Source organism: Jaculus jaculus, chromosome 3 (assembly GCF_020740685.1).
Source record: "Jaculus jaculus isolate mJacJac1 chromosome 3, mJacJac1.mat.Y.cur, whole genome shotgun sequence".
Classification (NCBI taxonomy): domain Eukaryota; kingdom Metazoa; phylum Chordata; class Mammalia; order Rodentia; family Dipodidae; genus Jaculus; species Jaculus jaculus.
Window position 1 is genome coordinate 669,141 of NC_059104.1, and position 5,933 is coordinate 675,073.

The following is a 5,933-nucleotide window of genomic DNA, read 5'->3' on the forward strand; positions in this document are numbered from 1 at the left end:
TAAAACATCTTGTTGATAATAATAATAAACATAAGAGGGAAAACATTAATAATGAAGGAATAAATAATTTTACCTACTTCCAAAAGCTCATTTCTGCCATTTTTTTTTTTTTTTTGAGGTAAGCCCAACAGACTGGCCTTTTTCTTAATGAGAGAGAGAGAGAGATTGAATTGGTATACCAAGGCATCTAGCCACTGCAGTCAAACTCCAGACGCATGTGCCCCCTTGTGTGCATATGGAACCTCACATGTTTGTGTCACTGTGCGATTGGCTATGTGGGACCTGGAGAATTGAACATGAGACCTTAGGTTTCACAGGCCAATGCCTTAACCATTAAGCCATCTCTCCAGCCATCATTTCTGCCATTTTATTTATGCTTTGTCATCTCTCTGTTTTCTTCTTTTCCTTGAGTGTTTTTAGAATTCAGTTGTTATTTATCTGCTACATCTTTGTGTAGGTTGTTATTGGTCACTTCAGGCATTATACTGTGTGCACATAGCTGACGCATTCTGTTGGTGGTGTCATTTTATTGGTACAAGTGAAATATAAGAACCTTTCCTCCTTTTGCCCTTCCTTGCTTATAATCATATGATTTCCTTGATGATTTCTTCACATGCATTTAGAACAATTCAAACAATGTTATTATTTTTGCTTTAGTCTTCATACACAATTTAAGAACTCAAAAAGAAAAGGAAAGCCTATAATGTTTACACTTTTTTCTTTCTTTCTTCCTGATATTCTGTTCCTTTTTTCATCATTTCCCTTCTGTTTTAAGAATTTTACTTATTCATTCTTTTTTAAAAGTGGAATGTTTTTATTTATTTAATTTTTTAATTAATTTATTTATTTATTTGAGAGCGACAGACACAGAGAGAAAGACAGATAGAGGAATAGAGAGAGAATGGGCGCGCCAGGGCTACCAGCCTCTGCCAATGAACTCCAGACGCGTGCGCCCCCTTGTGCATCTGGCTAACGTGGGACCTGGGGAACCGAGCCTCGAACCGGGGTCCTTAGGCTTCACAGGCAAGCGCTTAACCGCTAAGCCATCTCTCCAGCCCTTTATTTAATTTTTTAAATATCCCCAGAAGCCAGAGATGGCGACACATACTTTCAGTCCCAGCACTAGGGAGGCTGAGATAGGAAGGAGTCATATTGAGTTCAAGGACAGACTGGGGGAGTAAGTGCTATGTCAGCCTCAACTAGGGTGAGACCCTGACTCAAAAAATAAAATAAGATAAAGCTTCATTCAAGAAGGTAGTAAGAAGGCACAGGTCATTGCAGATACCAGGTTTTCTTTTTCTCTTACTGAAAACATACCATCAGGCCCCCGTCAGGGGTCCTAGCAGGTCCGGAGGCGGAGCGGCGGCAGCGGGCAGGCAGAGTAGCTTCGGGAAGGTTCTCGCGAGCCTCGGCCAGCAGCATCAGGAGCATCCTCACAGGCTGCCAAGACACCCAGGAGGAAGCTGAGCTCCGCCTACGGTGAAGGATGAGCCCAAGCGCAAGTCGGCCAGGCTGTCCGGGAAACCGGCTCCTGCGAAAGTGGAAACGAAGCCAAAAAAGGCAGTGGGAAAGGATAAACCTTCAGACAAAAAAGTGCAAGCAAGTGACCTTGGGACAATTCAGAAATCATGGTGCTGGAAAGAAGTAACTAGAGTACCGAGTAACATCTCAATCACACCTTCCAAGGCTCACTGTCTAATGCGGAAGAGGTGGCGGAAAGAATGTAAGAGCCAAAGGAAGAGCCTTGCAACATGCTCCCTCCAGACAAAAAATTGGCCTCGATATCCATGACTTCATAATGCCTGACACTACCTATATAAGACCATCATAAGAGGAGGAAAGGATCATGGCATCCAAATAAAGGAGAGACTTATTGAGATGGGGAGTGGATGTGATGGAGAATGGAATTTCGGGTGGAGGGAGGGTATTACCATGGGATATTTTTTATAATCACGGAAAATGTTTAATAAAATTGAGAAAAAAAAAAAGTGCTAGCAAAAGGGAAGAGGGGAGCAAAGGGCAAGCAGGCTGAAGTGACTAAGCCAGAGACTAAAGAAGACCTACCTGCAGAGAACGGAGAGGCAAAGAGCGAGGAGAGTCCAGCCTCCGAGGAAGCGGGAGAGGAAGACGCCAAGGCTGAGTAGTCATCCACCGTGTCCATCAGCATGCCTGTCTCCTCCTTGTACAATCCAGAGGAATATTTTTTATCAACTATTTTGTAAATGCAAGTTTTTAAGTAGCTCTAGAAACATTTTTTAAAAGGAGGGAATCCCACCTCATTCCATTTTTTAAGTGTAAATGATGTTTTTTAAGAGGTAAAATAATTTGCTGGCTGTTTACTTCTTGGTAGAAAATAGTGGGATATTGAATTATGGGAAGCTTTGACTGTCTTGGGTGTCAGCTTAACATTCCATAGGTGGTGGGTTAGTTTTATATCCTACAATACAAAGCATACTAAATGGCAATTTGGAGTCACATTTGTGCATTTAATATGTCTTGAATATTTTCAATTACTCCTAGTCTGTGTTTTTAGTAGAGCCGTTTCCTAAGGAAAAAAAAAAAAACAAAACAAAACTCTCCTTGGTCACTGCCCTGTTGTCAGCACTGTGTGCCTCTGTGACATCTCTAGTTGTGGTAGTCCAGTGTTTTTAATAATTTTGATAACTACTGTGAAAGATAAAAATTTGCGTTTGCAGGGTATATGATACTACAATTGTGAACCAGTGGGAGTTGAGTAAAGATTGTGAGCATTTGAAGATGTTTGTACACGAGAGCCTAATAAGGAAAAATGCCTCTAAGATTGAAGCTGGTTGTCACTGGAATAACTTCTAAAGAAACAATACACGGTCTTTAGATTTTTGGTACGTGTGTTAAGACTTGTGTACAATTGAAATATTTGTGTACTGTTCCTCAGCACCAATAAAAGTATGAAAGTTAAAAAAAAAAAGAAAAGAAAATATAAGCTAAAATTTCTCTTAGGGGGCTGGAGAGATGGCTTGGCGGTTAAGCACTTGCCTGTGAAGCCTAAGGACCCTGGTTTGAGGATCGATTCCCCAGGACCCACGTTAGCTAGATGCACAAGGGGGTGCACACGTCTGGAGTTTGTTTGCAGTGGATGAAGGCCCTGGCACTCCCATTCTCTTTCTCTCTTTCTATCACCTCTTTCTCTGTCTGTCACTCTCAAATACATAAATAAAAATGAACAATTTTTTTTTAAATTCTACTTTAAAATTTCTCTTAGGATGTTGGGGTCTGCTGGCAGGAGAAGGGTAAGTTGGCTCGAAAATCATACATGTAGTAGAATCATAAAGATTCTTTTTAAAAAGTGAAGTCACTTTCTGCCTGAAGCATTAAGAACCAAATGCCCTTGGGCTGGAGAGATGGCTTAGCAGTTAAGCGCTTGCCTGTGAAGCCTAAGGACCCCGGTTCGAGGCTCGGTTCCCCAGGTCCCACGTTAGCCAGATGCACAAGGGGGCGCACGCGTCTGGAGTTCGCTTGCAGAGGCTGGAAGCCCTGGCGCGCCCATTCTCTCTCTCTCCCTCTCTCTGTCTTTCTCTCTGTGTCTGTCGCTCTCAAATAAATAAATAAATAAATAAATAAATAAATAAATAAATAAATAAATAAATAAAAAAAGAACCAAATGCCCACTTCAGATGGGGTGCAATACAAACACCGGGCATCTGTAACAAAACCCAATTTTAAAAAATCACCAAGCCTGGAAAGATGGCTTAGCAGTTAAAGGGCTTGTCTTTGAAGCCTAGGGACACATGTTCAACTGTCCAGATCCATGTAAGCCAGACACACCAAGGTGAGGCAAACACAAGGTGGAACATGCCCACTAGGTGGCGCAAGCGTCTGGAGTTCCATTGCACTGGCTGAGTCCCTGGTGTGCTAATTCCTTCTCTCTTGCTTAAAAAAAAAAAAAAAATCAACCAGGCATGGTGATGTGCACCTTTAATCCCGACACTTGGAAGGCAGAGGTAGGAGGATCACTGTGAGTTTGAGGGTACCCTGAGACTACATATGAATTCCAGGTCAGCCTGGGCTGGAGCAAAACCCTACTTCCTAAACCAAAAATAAACAAATAATTAATTAAAATTTAAAAGGGGTTGGAGAGATGGCTTAGTGGTTAAGGCACTTGCCTGTAAAGCCTAAGGACCCAGGTTTGATTCTCCAGGTCCCACAAAAGCCAGATATACAAGGGGCACATGTGTCTGGACTTTATAGTAGCTAGAGGCCCTGGTGTGCCCATTCTCTCTCTCTCTCTTCCTCTTTCTCTCCCTCTCTCTGTTTCTAATAAATAAATAAACATCAAATCGGTCTGGACAGATGGCTCAGTGGTTAAGGCACTTGCCTGCAGAGCCTAACAACGTGGTTCAATTCCCAGTACTCACATAAAGCCAGATGCACAATGTGGTGCATACATCTGGAGTTTGATTGCAGTGGCCAAAGGCCCTGGCACACTCATTCTCTCTGCCTCTCTTCTATCTATAGCTCATTGCCTGCAAATAAATATAGTTTTTAAAAAGCATCAATTCTCTGTAGTATGAGTTTCCTGACTATGGGAATCTGACTTGGTTTCCAGTACCATGTATGAGCTTTCTCCTACTGAGCAGGCCTCATTTCCAATTAGAGAACAACTGGTGACCCTTAGAGGCTGGGCCACTATTACACAAGTGAGTACTTCTTGTCTAGCTGGCTGATTTCTTCTATAGTATACCAGACAGCATGCTATCCACCAACTCAGTCCTTAGATTGTCATGGTGTGTCTGCACCCTCTGGTCTCTCTGGCCTTTTGGGAGGCAATACAGCAGTTCTGTTGAGAGAATTGGTCTTAGGTTATTGAGGCTTTTCTGACAAAATGGCAGAAATGAAGGGCTTCTCTAAATCAGTGTTGGTGTAGTCTCTGCTCTTTCTCTGCTATTCTGCAAGTGTTTGTGGCCTTTTGGGAGGTATATTTTTAACTTCATGTGTTCTCTCTGTGCCACTTGCCCCTTAGTAGATGACAGGAGTAGGTAAAGGTGGTGATTTTTGGGTCTCCTTTCCTCCTTGTCAAAGTCCAGTTGAAGTAATGTTATGAAGTTATCTCAGAACATTCCTCATATGCCATTGAGCTCTCCTTCCCACAAAACACCATCAATGCAGGCCTTACTCATGAATCAGTGTATCTCCTTTAATTGTTAATACATCATCATTATGTGCCTAAACTGGAAGTATTACTTTGGGGTCCTCCTTGACCTTTGTCCTACCATCCACTTCTCTTTGCAAGAGTCTGGAGCTGACATACCTGAAGGTAACTTCTTCCCTGTATATTCTTCTCCCATTGTGCAACCAGGCTCCTCTCTTCAGATTGTGAAAGTTGCAGAACTGCCCCCAAATCCTTCCACTTCCTTCCAATAGCCAAAGGTTAAGAGCCCAAGGACCCAGACTAATTCTGATTCATACTTAAGACCAAATGAGGAGTGACAGAACAAAGCTTACATTTGCTTATGGTTGGGGAAGCCAGAGTGTAACACAGCCCAGGTGGAAAGGGCTGGGGGATGATGCCTCACTGACAGGTGAGGTGAAAGTATAGGGCCCCTTTCCCTGGGGCACCCAGTTATGTGTCCTCAGAGTGTGCTGTAGGGAAACTGCCCTCTACCAAGGTCTCAACCCCTCCTCCCACAGGCATGTGTCCGGGTCACCGTGACAATGCACGTGAGGTCCAGCCCACATGCCTATTTCCACACACTCAAAGACAGAGTCAGAAAGATGGAGTTCCAAGAGGTTCAGCAAGAATTCACATTTTGTTCATGTCAACAGTATCTCCATGTTCACCAAGAGATTGCAGCTTTAGCACTCAGGCCTTTGGTCTACACACACAGGCCCCAGGTTCCTAGGCCATAAGCAGTTAGAACTCAGCCACTGCCACATACCTACTTTGAAAGTCCAAA

The 5,933-nt window shown here is 43.1% G+C and overlaps 1 pseudogene; it reads left to right on the forward strand.

The window, feature by feature from the left end:
• Positions 1–1,186: 1,186 nt before the first annotated feature.
• LOC105944405 lies at positions 1,187–2,186 on the forward strand (annotated as a pseudogene).
• Positions 2,187–5,933: the final 3,747 nt, after the last annotated feature.